A 13,462-nucleotide genomic window follows, 5' to 3' on the forward strand; every position below is an offset into this window, starting at 1 on the left:
GATAGCCCTGGATTTCCATGAGGAACAGTTTGGTTTGGATCATTCCCTGTTGTGTGATATCAATGATTTGCCAAGACACTCTAAAACACATAAACCTGAATTTGTCATAGATCCATGGCTGCATTCATCAACCATTTCTCATACTTTCACACACCCTAATTACCCTATACCCGGGCTGTAATAGCTCTCAAACACAATTTTGGACTCGCATTGACTATTTGCTCCCTTGCTTAGAAGGTGCGGTGCTGACACACACAGCACCCAAGTACCTTGGCAGAAAGATCAGAACAAGACTGTTGCTGGGACCAGTCCAGTTCTGTGGGTCCAGCAGGACACAAGGACGTGGGGCAAGCCTGGCTGCATGCAAGAACAGGAACCAGCCGCATCACAGCTGACAGGGTGGCATGGAACAGCCCTCATTCCTCACGGCGGTGAGCAGCGGGGCTCTCCAGGGCATGGGTACCAGTACATACAGATGCGTGGATGCTGCCACATGGCACTGCAGCCTTGGTTCCACAGGGACCAGGCACCCGAGGTGACACTGCCACGGGGCACTGGTCCACAGGGGACCGGCACCTGAGGTGCTGCTGCCGCAGGACCAGCACCCTTAGCTCTGCAGGGACCAGGCACCCAAGGTGATGCTGCCACGGGGCCTGGTCATAGAATCATAGAATGCTTTGGGTTGGAAGGGACCTTCAGAGGTCACCTAGCCCAACCCCCCTGCAGGGAGCAAGGACAGCTTTAACCAGATCAGGTTGCTCAGAGCCCCGTCCAACCTCACCTGGAATGTTGCCAGGGATGGGGCCTCTACCACCCCTCTGGGTAACCTGTGCCAGTGCTTCACCACCCTCACTGTAAAAAATTTCTTCCTTATATCCAGTCTAAATCTATTCTTCTTTAGTTTAAATCCATTATTGCTTGTCCTGTCACAACAGCCCTTGCTCAAAAGATTGCCCCCATCCTTCCTGTAGGCCCCCTTTAAGTACCGAAAGGCCGCAATAAGGTCTCCCCGCAGCCTTCTCTTCTCCAGGCTGAACAACCCCAACTCTCTCAGCCTGGCCTCGTAGGAGAGGTGCTCCAGCCCTCGGATCATTTTGGTGGCCCTCCTCTGGACCCGCTCCAGCAGGTCCATGTCCTTCTTGTGCCCCCCCCAGGAGACCGGCACCTGAGGTGCCGCTGCCACAGGGCAGTCGTGGCTCTAACGGACCGGCCGCTCGGGTGACGCTGCCACACCACCGCCACCCTTGACTCCGCAGGGGACCGGCACCGGAGGTGACACAGGCACCGGGGCAGCCTTGGCTGTGCCGGGCGCCTGAGGAGACCGGGACACCCACGGCGCGCCCCGGGCCCCGTTACCTGCCGCGCTCCCCCCGCCGCTCCGTTCGCACCCGCAGTGGCAGCGCCGGCGGCCGGGCTCCGCGGCCCGCTCACCCCCGCCCGCCCCGCCCCAGCTCCCGCCCGCCGCGCCCCGCGGCCGTTGCGGACAGCGCCGGGCGGCTTCTCCCGTCGCCGCGGTAACGCGAAGGGCGGCGGCGCGAGGCGGGAAGGCGGGCGGCGGGGCGAGGCGGGAAGGCGGGCGGCGGGGCGAGGCGGGCGGTGGGGCAAGAGGCGAGGCCGGGCGGCGGCCCGAGGGGCGGGCGGCGGCTTGGGCTGGGTGCTGGAGGGGGCGGCGGGGAGCTGAGGGGAGCTGAGGGGAGGGCGGCGGGGCTGGGGCAGGGCCAGGGCCAGGGGCGGGGCCACGGGCAGGGGCAGGGGCTGGGCCAGGAGCAGGGGCTGGGGCAGGGGCAGGGGCAGGGGCTGGGGCTGGGCCAGGGGCAGGGGCTGGGGCAAGGGCTGGGGCAGGGGCTGGGGCTGGGGCTGGGCCAGGGCCAGGGGCAGGGGCAGGGGCTGGGCCAGGGGCAGGGGCAGGGGCAGGGGCTGGGCCAGGGGCAGGGCCGGGGCCGGGGCCGGGACAGGGGCAGGGGCAGGGGCAGGGGCTGGGCCAGGGGCAGGGGCTGGGCCAGGAGCAGGGGCAGGGGCAGGGGCAGGGGCAGGGGCTGGGCCGGGGCCGGGACAAGGGCAGGGGCAGGGGCTGGGCCAGGGCCAGGGGCAGGGCCAGGGCCAGGGCCAGGGGCAGGGGCTGGGCCAGGGGCAGGGGCAGGGGCAGGGGCAGGGCCAGGGCCAGGGCCAGGGCCAGGGCCAGGGGCAGGGGCTGGGCCAGGGGCAGGGGCCGGGCCAGGGGCAGGGGCAGGGGCTGGGCCAGGGGCAGGGGCTGGGGCAGGGGCAGGGGGCAGGGGCAGGGGCTGGGCCAGGAGCAGGGGCAGGGGCAGGGGCTGGGGCAGGGGCAGGGCCGGGGCCGGGGCCGGGAGCAGGGGCAGGGCCAGGGGCAGGGGCTGGGCCAGGGGCAGGGGCTGGGCCAGGGGCAGGGGTTGGGGCAGGGGCAGGGCCGGGGCCGGGCCAGGGGCAGGGGCAGGGGCTGGGCCAGGGGCAGGGGCAGGGGCCGGGGCAGGGGCTGGGCCAGGGGCCGGGCTGGGGCAGGGCCAGGGCCAGGGCCAGGGCTAGGGCTGTCGCTGCTCCCTGCGGCGGCAGGGGGGGTGCGGAGGCCCCGCGACGCGGCGGCGGCTGGGGTGAAGTTCAGCTCAGGCAGCATCACCCGGGATAAGCAACGTTTACTTCTGCTTTAACATAATTTAAGAAATCAGTAGGCAGGGTGGTTTGGTTTTTTTTTTTTCCTTTTTTTTTCTTTTTTTTTTCCTTTAAAACGCTCTTATTACTACATAATGAAAAGGCTGCACGTTACCCTTTCTGAATGACTAGCTATGCTTTTGTAAAATGGCTTCAAATGATATTCAGATTATTGTGCAGTCGACCTAGAGTTGGATGACACTTCTCTTTACATTTTTGTGGACCTCAGTCTGTCTTACTCAACAACAAAACACTCTAAGGATCAACAGCTGTTTCAACTTTTTGCAGTAATAATTTTGTGCTTCCAAACGCAGGGTTTATAGATCTCTTCAAACACCAGGGAATTTTTCTAGCAGGACAGCACAATTCACTTTGTATTTACTGTCCTGAAATTGCTTGGAGCATTTTTGGGAGCTGCTAGTCTATTTATATACACTAAATTTTGAGCTTTTGGGTTTTTTTGCTTGGACCATTTACTTAAATTAGCCACGTGAACTGCATTTTTAGTATCAGTTCTGAGGAATAATCTGTTTCATATGTTTCCTACCTACTGTGCTAAGGCCGATGGTTTTCATGTCGGCAGAAATACTGTTTCAAGCTATGAATTGTGAAAAATACTTTTTAAAATGAAAGATTAAAATAAAATTATATGCAGAGTTTCTGGAAAGTTCCTGATAAAATTTGCTTACTCACTCTAGAAAATAACTGAGAATTTTCCTTTGCAGTTTTCTTAAAGATTGCTAAAAATGTTTTTATTTTTGCTTTACACTTTTTTTTATGGCTGTATTTCATTTCAGGAATGGATATTTGTCAGGAGCAGCTGCTGGGTGAGGGCAGGCGAGCCCAGAGCAGCGGTGAGGTGCAGGGCAGTGCCCTCCCCAACACGGTGCAGTCCCACAGCACCCAGCCAGCAGAGCGGAGTGGGGACAGGGCTGGTGACCGGGGTCCGTCACAGCCAAGGGATGGCCAGGCAAGCCCGCAGCGATGGGCAGGTCCGAGATGACTCCAGAAGGCAAGTCAGCAAAATTAGGAGCAGTGAGGTGCAGTGCTGAGCACAGGCGCAGCTACAGCATTGCTCAGACGGGGCCCTGGGGCACAGCCCTGAGCTAAAATGCTGCTCCTGAGCTGTGGGCACAGGCCCCCAACCCAGCATCTCGTGTCTCTGCCTTGTAGCAGCCTTGACCCCAGGTTATGGCTGCACCGTGTCAGAGCTGGCCTTGAGGACAGGCAGCCAAACCCTCGGGCAAGAGGGGAGGAGGTCGCGGGACCTGTTGCTGCACTCAGAGCCCTGAAAACATTTTCTTCATTACATTTCTGTAATTACACTTTTCTTCATTATTTACTTACTGTAATAGAATTAATGTGACGAAATCACACTGAAACTTTTGATTTTTGATACCTGAAATGTTTCAAATATAATCTCTTCTAACTGAAATGCTGGAATTTAGGATGATTTATTTCAAATAGTTAAATTTAGGATGATTTAAAGTATTAAGTACTAGGAATAATTTTTAATGTAACTGCCAGCAAGTTTCCATTTGTTCATCTGGAGCAAATGAAGTGAACTTTTCAGCCATATTCCCAGTGCATATATTTTAATTTCCTCCCTGTCTCATTGTCTCTCAGTGGTAATCAGTTATTCAGAAATCTAACTTCCATCTGTTATGCCCAAATAGAATTGGGGGGGGCAACTTAACAAAATACAGAAAAATAACTTTAAAATTAGATACCAACATTTTTAAAGCTTTTTAGAAGGACAATTCCCCCTGCCATTATCCAGAGTTGTGTTTCTAACTCCCTGATGTGCCTTTAAATATCTCATTCACTATATTAAAAAAATCCCATATCAAATTGTTGACATTTTCTATTTGCTTTTGCTCATCCACATCATCTCTTGACTGGAGCTTGTCTTATGAGACCCAAAACTTTTACTTGTTGACTTCAAAGAACATGCTTTACACATGCCTTACAAATTATGACAGCCAGCAAAAAAAAAAAAAAGAAATTACTTTCAAATCAGTTTATAGATTAAAATTAATGGAAAGCTGTAAGCATACTTCTGCAGAAAAAAAAGAGGGTAGATCAAGGCAGGGACACAACAAGGTATGACCAAATGTCAAATAAGACAAGGTACAACATTGATATTTGTATAAAAACAAGGGGAATTAGCTAGGAAGATACCCACTGTCACAGCTAGCTGGTAACAACAGAGTATAGGGAAGGCCAAGTGATGATCCAGGAGGCATAGTGTTCTATACCTTCAGTAGCATGCCCCTTGCTCAGCCTGGTCCTGGCATGCATGCACCAAGGTGAGATTAACAGCTCCAGTAGAAAAACTGGAAGTAAAGAGAAATGTTGATCTTTCAGTACCTGCAACTCTGATTTTATTTTCCGTTTTTTCTCTTTCATGTTGCATTGCAACACGTTATTGACAGGTATCCTGTCACCAACAGAGTACATGCCACAGGCGTTCCTGTTTTGGAGAGAACCATGGAAAGTGAGTCTTATCGTACAAGATGTCTTTTGTCACTGGTGTGGGCTTTACATGAAGTTGCCGAGCTCTTGTCGATAATATTTGTGATGCACAGAGCTATTTTGCTGAAAGAGAGGAAACATTAATTCTGTTAACAAATCCATTCCACCACCAAATTGTAATACGAGATTTTAAGGAAGTCCTAAGTAAAGCAAAATGCTTTTACTCTAATAATCATTCTGAGAATTTGGTACATTTCTAATAATATACAATTGAATATAGCATATTTCCAGAGCAGAATAAAAGAAGTGGTGTTAAGGGAGTAGCATAATTGAATTGTAATTTAAGTGATAAATGATTATATACCTACTGGTTATCCTTCCTAGATATTTGTCACTTGAATTCTTCAAGATGTGTTATTTTTGTAGTGTAATGTGTAATAGTAGGTAAAAGCTGAGTGCATTTGTGTATTTAACTTTAAATACAGTTTTTATTTACAGGATATATTCACACATTACCTTGCAATCTCAGATGACAAATCTGATCGAACATTTTGTTGCAGTAGGCTCAGTGTAGCTCTCATAAGAAACATGCTCATTTCTTCAGCATAGAAATCACATGGGTGTAGTGATATTGATGTGATGGATTCATAGCAGCTCTATAATAGTTTAATAATTGCATTCTGTATGTTACTTTGGATGTTTATGAGCATACCAACTTAATTTACAGAAGCTCTGTTAGAAGTGACAGACAGAAAGGAAAAGGAATAGCTCAGTATAAGCCATCCATCAACAAATATGCAGAAGTCACTGAGAGACAATAAAACCTGTGAAAAAATCCCTAAGACATAAGCAATAAGAGAAGAATGACATTTAAAAAAGAACCTTTGCAAGAGGGATTTCCATTTGTGAAAATTAGACAGGCATAAAATCTGCCTGAGGATTCTGAAGGTGCCTAACTAATTTACTGGCAGGAGGTGACAGATCCTGACATAATACAGACACAGAGGCAGAGTGCTGTTTCTAAATATTTCGTTTCTAGTTTAAACTGAAAACTACTCTTTTCTTAAGCAGCTTATGAGATCACTGAAGGGAAGAAGAGAAAGAGCTTGGATTTGCTGGGTAAACGGATTGATAAATCATACTGTAGGCTGGGACCTAGTCTAAAAGCGGAGAATTGTAAGAATTTATCCTGTAATAGGAAGCATGGAAATTAAGGGTAGTGCTCTAAGAGAATGTAGAAAGGGGATAAAGGTTCCATTAGGCCTGTTGTTGTGACAATTACAAGTTAATCTTTCTGTGTCATCCTTTAATGATGACAAAAAATAATCATAGAATCATAGACTCATCATTTAGGTTGGAAAAGACCCTTAAGATCATCGAGTCCAACCGTTAGTCTAATGCTACCAAGTCCACTACTAAACCATGTCCCTAAGCACCACATCTACACGTCTTTTAAATACCTCCAGGGATGGTGACTCAACCACTTCCCTGAGCAGCCTGTTCCAATGCTTGACAACCCTTTCGGTGAGGAAGTTTTTCCTAATATCCAATCTAAACCTGGTAGATGATAGAAAGGCTGTGGATGTAATTTACCTGGACTTTAGCAAAGCCTTTGACACAGTCTCCCATAATATTCTCCTTGGGAAGCTGGAAGCTCATGGCTTGGATGGGTGTAGTCTTCGCTGGGTAAAAAACTGGTTGGGTGGCCAAGCCCAGAGAGTAGTGGTGAATGGAGTTAAGTCCAGTTGGCGGCCGGTCATGAGCGGTGTTCCCCAGGGCTCTGTTTTGGGGCCAGCCTTGTTTAATGTCTTTATCAATGATCTGGATGAGGGGATTGAGTGCGCCCTCAGTAAGTTTGCAGATGACACCAAACTGGGTGGGAGTGTCAATCTGCTCGAGGGTAGGATGGTCCTGCAGAGGGACCTGGACAGGCTGGAGCGATGGGCCGAGGCCAACTGTATGAGGTTCAACAAGGCCAAGTGCCGGGTCCTGCACTTGGGTCACAACAACCCCATGCAGCGCTACAGGCTTGGGGAAGAGTGGCTGGAAAGCTGCCTGGCTGAAAAGGGCCTGACGCAGCTTGAGCCGATTTCCTCTCATCCTATCACTTGTTACTTGGGAGAAGAGACCAACACCCATCTCACTACAACCTCCTTTCAGGTAGTTGTAGAGAGCGATAAGGTTTTCCCTCAGCCTCCTCTTCTCCAGGCTAAACAACCCCAGTTCATTCAGCTGCTCCACATAAGGCCTGTGCTCCAGACCCTTCACCAGCTTCGTTGCCCTTCTCTGAACACACTCCAGCACCTCAATGTCTTTCTTGTATTGAGGGGCCCAAAACTGGACACAGTATTCCAGGTGCGGCCTCACCAGTGCCGAGTACAGGGGCACAATCACCTCCCTGCTCCTGCTGGCCACACTATTCCTGATACAAGCCAGAATGCTGTTGGCCTTCTTGGCCACCTGGGCACACCCCCAGGTCCTTTTGTTGTGACCCAACTGCAGGACCCAGTGCTTAGCCCTGTTGAATGTCATCACCTAATGCTAGATAATGTATGCACAAAAGAAAAATATCTTTTTTAAAGCTTTCTGCTTATGTTTTTCTGGAAACTCATAATAATGTTTAGCATTACTGCAACATCTTTTAGCATGGCATAGTCTTTCCTTTGTAGCTATTGCTACTGCAGCATAGAAATAATACTTGATAGTTTAGCAGCACAGGGATAGTTTCTAGTGTTCTATAGACTAGAATATTTATTGGTTAACTTGGTTTTACTTATGAATGTAAAATGAAATAGTCTCTTGTCTGTGATCTTATCTGCAATTAAAAAAAGAGAAAAGACTGTTAAACTTCATATCATGCATTTCATCTGTTGCTAATATATTGTGCCACAGTTGCTTCAGTTGCTATATTGTGCCACACTGACATAAGGATTTATTAAAAATTATTCTAGTTGAAATAGGCAAGTTATAGAAAAATATAAGCTCTCTAAAGTATAAATTTGAGTTTGGACTGCCTGAAGGGATTGCAGGAAACAAATTGTGCATTTTGTTTCATCTTAAATTTAAGTTATTTTATGATATCTCTACAATCTTAGTTTTCAATGGCACGAAATGTGATAAGGATTGTAGAAGCTGCTTTTGGTCACATTTAAGTTTGACAGCTGAAGGGTGGATAATTGGAACTTTTGTAATCTTGCATAGATTTAAGATTTACTTTTTTGATTCAAGCACATTAAGTGAATATTCTGTTGAAATAACTTGTAGCGAAATAATTAACCGTGCTGACATTTAAGTTGTCATTCAGGGTTTCAGAGTTAGCAATCGAGGAGATGACATGGGAGTTCACATTACTCACTTGCATAAGAATGTATTCATATAGAATGCAACACTGTATTGGTTATATTAAGATGGTATTTTCAGGTTATGCTTGGATGATAATGTAATTATCTACTAACTAATTTTATTTCTTTTATCTTTGGGTTCACTGTTTAGTTTTCTAATGATCTGAATGTCGCTATTTTTAGAATTAGTTTCGAGGTACAGTGGTAGAGCAATTAAAATGTATTGTGTTTTGCCTTCTACAGAAGTTCATTATGATGCCTGAACTATTTGGCTTGTTTGCTAAAGTTAAGCCCCCATTTGACTTGACTGTAAAATGGTATTTGGTCTGTCAGGTTAGGGGCCCAGAGACAGGCAGATAGGATACTGGCTATGTCGCTCTCTTGCTTTTCTCTAGAAACAGAAAACTGCTGTTTAACAATCTAACATCTAAACTCAACCTTCTGACCTTAAGAGTCATCATTCTATTTAGAGTGCAAATAACAGTAACACATTTGCTTACTTTCTTTGCCTTCTGCAGGCTCTTGATCGTTTACATACTCAAGGCTGAGTTTGGGCTGAGCAAATACTGCACCTACCTGAACATTAAGTTCTGCTTAACAGTTCACAGTGATGAAACTTTGGTTAGTATGAGTTCTCCTTGTAGGGCCAACTGCATTCAGATGTATAACAACAACAGAAGGAATGGAAACTTTGCTTCAGCTTGCTGAAAAAAGCAAAAGCAAGCAAGACTTTCTTATAGAATTTGAGCTAACAGAAATACTCTACATTTTCTAAAAGCTGAAAATGAGGGTTGGAGCACTCTCCCACTCTTCAGCAGAGGAACCAGATGACTTGTAAGGGTGGAGCCTTAATCCTTGACTTTCCCTCCCAACCTGGACACTACGACCCCATAAGACCACATTACAACTTTATCGCAGGCATTGCTAATTATTATATTGTAAGCATTATGCTGTTACCCAAAAGAGTAACTGGTCTTAACCACAGTCAATTTAGTTTTTATTGAGAGTAACTGATGAAATTATAGGGGAAAAATGTGCAGGACCCATGGGGAAGCACAGAGACACACATATATGCAAACACACACACACAGAGATGTGCACTCTGAATCTTACACCTGTTCTGGGTGATTGACTGGCCAGGGCAAAAGATTCTTGGAGAGGTATGGCTCTTGAAGCATCCGATCTCCCAACTCAGTACGTGTGGCAAGAATAATAGTACAGCTGACTCTGACCTCTGCTCTTTCATAGCTTTGGGGCTGCTTGGCCAAGTTGCTGCTGGACATTTCGGGGGCATTAGGCAGAGTTCTCCTCAAAGCAGCTGCTCTTTCTGACCTCCCTGGCCAAACTTGGCTGAGCCCTCTTGGGTTGGGGGCTGTGTTTTTCCTCACTGGTACATTCAGACCTGCCTTCTGCTACTTGCTAGTTCCAAACTGACCTTGACCAGGTCTCAAGGCAAAGCAATGAAGATACCAACAGCAAAGACAGTGTATATCCAGGGAATATTTTTCTGATGCTGCTGATATCAAAGGTTGATTTTACCTGGACATTGTCAAATTTTATGTTTTTTCCCACGAATAACTGGCCAGGCTTTGAGCCAGGTTTTCAGTAGCATGCGAAGGAGAATCACTGTTGAATTTCAAGAACTTCAACCTCTGATTAGTCACCTTTTCATTGGCCTTCCTAGGAAACAGCAATTAGATCTGTTTTTCTTTTGTGTGCATACTTCAGAAGCTGATACCATTACTGTAAAGTGGTGACAAGAAAGTAGGAGAGAAGTGAGCCCTGGTTTTACTTCTGTCTCTGGCCTTTGAACAAAAGGATTTATCTTCTGCTTCCTTCTTCCTATCTGAAAAATGACTTGAGAAAGAAGATGGTCCTGTAGCAGCCCTCACAGACATCACCGTGGTGTGTGAAAAACACCGGGATTAAGGGAAGAGCTGAGAAAGGCTGGGGAAGGACTAGGTAGATGAAAGAATAAGGGGAATGGGAGCAGCGCTGGTGCAGACAGGGTAGATAAAGAGCACACATGTGAAGGGAGTTGAGAGAACAGTAGTTTGCTGTAAAGTAAGAGGAATGAGATTCTGCCAGTATGGACCAAAATCACCTTTGTATATTTGGGGCTGTTTGGGATGCTAGTTGCTAGCTATACACACACTGGTGCTGGGCAAAGGAGCATTCAAAAGACAAATCATATCCATAATGCAACATTTATGCTTTTTGGTCCAATTTGATGATGTACCTGTGTTATGTAATTGTTGAGTGCATGCAAGCACACTGCCTTTCATGGCTCCATTGCTGCTGGAGCAGGAAAGGATTACAGGTCAGCTGAAACAGAGGACTGAACAAATACAAAATGGAGAATCAATCCTCCTTTCAAACTTTTGCAACAGGTATGAAGGAGAAGGTTTGAATGGTGAATATAGTTTTATTTCCAGAACTTCATTCGCTACTCTCATAACGTTCGTTAAACCCAGAGGTACTGTGGACATAGGTCTGCAGAGAAGATCTTGGATCAGTAAGAACTTACTTGTTTTCTAAATAACTAAATAACATGAGAGCCATAATGGAATTGTTCTATAGTGGTCCTTTCACAATCTTGAATATTCCTCCTCTGCCTTAAAACAGCTCCAGTTCCATCTCTTTAAAATCTTCCATATCAATTCTTCACAGATATCTTGCACATTCTTGTTTGGGAACATTCAGATAAAAAATTACCTTTGACTAGAAATATTGTATTCTGCATCCTCTACCATCTCAGGAAAGGCTCCACTTTTGTTCCCTTTCTGTTGCCACTTAGTTTTCAAATCCAACTGTAGAATAATTAAGTTATTGACTTAAAGGGTTGTCTAATCATACGCTCTAAGCACAGGGATTTGCATATGAGACCAGTGCCCAAAATGTCCTTGTTTATTCTCTTGTTCTAACTGGTTTTGTATTCCTGACTAATACCTGATTGCTGCAATCTATGATTGAGTGAATATACTTTTCTTTATGAATAGCTTGTCGATGTCCTAGTATCCTCTGGGACAAAGGCAGCTGCATACATATAAGGTGATATTAGTATTTTCCATCTTATCAGAAAAAGTCCACAGCTGGGGAGATATTAAAGCAATATTTTCAGCTCTCCACATTCCCAGTAGTTTAAATTGAAAAACCAAATATAAAATTGCTGACTAAAAATAGCTTTCCTGCCTCAATTCACAGTATTATAAAGAACTTCCTGCATTACCTACTTCTCTCAAGGCCGTAATGATCTTTAAAGGCCAATTCTAATGATCTTTATATCCAGGCTAGATTTTATTGACTGAAACAGTGGCACTCTTCTGGAGATTTTCTTCAACAGGTAGATAGAGCTCGCTGGTGTAAGTATTTTTTGGGTCTTTGTCCAAGATTTTCTTTTCCTTAGTTTTACTTCTCCCACCCCCAAAATTCCTCTTCCTACATAATGTATAGACCAGTGAGTTGGGGTCAGCCAGACCTATATTTCAGCAATTTTCCTGAAGCATTTCATGCTCCATGCCAAAAACATGCACTTACATGAATGGAACTATTCAGGAGGATAACTGATCACCTGAAGTATCGGAGGATGCTTGAAAGCAGTCAGTCTGTGTGGATTTTAGGACTTCTAATACACGGTTACTGCAAAAAAAAAGAAACTATGAAGGCCAAATTTATACAGTCATAACTTGTAGCAAATAGAGAAGGAGGGTGGTTCTGTGAACTCATGAGTTCTGCACTGAACTCTGAACTTCATCATAGGCTTCGTATACTTTTCACCAAACCATTTGTATTAATTTCCAGATATGGAAAATTGATATAATATTAATTATATTCTTATTTGTCTATCTATCCTTTATCTTTGGCTGTTGCAGCAATGACCATTTCCTATTTATTGTACATGCAATATTTAAGAAAGAGAGTCCTGACTTGGTTAGCAAGTCCTCCCATTACGTCCAATCATCCTCTTGGCTGGGGTTCAATAACTCAGTGGCTGTGGCATGAATTATTCATATACTTTCTTCATTCACAGATTGTTCTTCTTACTCACTTCAGCAAAAGTAGTTTAATGAAATTTCATCTTGCCTGATAGAGAAAGATAAATCTAAGCCAAACTAATGTTTCTGGTAATATGCTGTAATGAAAAGGCATTCTGCATTCTCATCCTGTTTTCCAGTGTGGTTCAACACATTTCATTGATCATTTTACAAAATGACTGTTAGAGGTGTATTGAAATCAGAGGGCATGCATTCAGATTATCAGAATCAGTGGGATACTGCAAATTTTTATATGGCCTTTAAGCATTACCCCATCTGGAAATTAGGTTTTTAATATGCTTTTCAATTTCTTTATTTAAATAATAGTTTATCTGGTAGAAACATTGTGTTTAGTTCTTTGTTGCAGTTTAGCATCTTTCTGCCAAAAAGCAGCCAGTTTCAACCATTGAAAATTAAGCTGCTTTGATGGTTCTTATTACAGATTGTAAAGGGTTTTTCCCACGGAGTTTTCTGCTGGAAAAACTCCGCAGATCAAAGCATCAACTGACATGCTGATAAGGATTTTTTTGTGTTCTCCTTGCATTTTTTCAAACCCCAGGAAAAAAAAGCTTGTGTTCTTTTGAGGTGTTGAATTCTTTATCAGTGCATAGAGAGTAACCATATTTGCAAATTTACAGTGTGCTTTCCGAAAAGATTCACAACATTGCTCTCCTTAAGATTTGGGAAGTGAATGTTACTCTTCTTGTTTAAGAGCACTCCCAAGCCACATGGCTAGTCATCTGTTACTGCCACATGGAGCCAAATCTGTGAACATTTCTGTTTCTGCCTCCTGCATCTTTGCAGGGTCTAGTAGGTTATTTTTCACAGTTATAAAACTTGACGTGTTGTTGTACAAATGGTGGATCTGGAGATGTCTTCAATCACTTTTATTGTATACTTAGGCTTATAATTCTGCATCCTTCTCACTGTATGGAAAGCCAGTTATTG

The sequence above is a fragment of the Pelecanus crispus genome, chromosome 1 (assembly GCF_030463565.1).
Source record: "Pelecanus crispus isolate bPelCri1 chromosome 1, bPelCri1.pri, whole genome shotgun sequence".
NCBI lineage: Eukaryota > Metazoa > Chordata > Aves > Pelecaniformes > Pelecanidae > Pelecanus > Pelecanus crispus.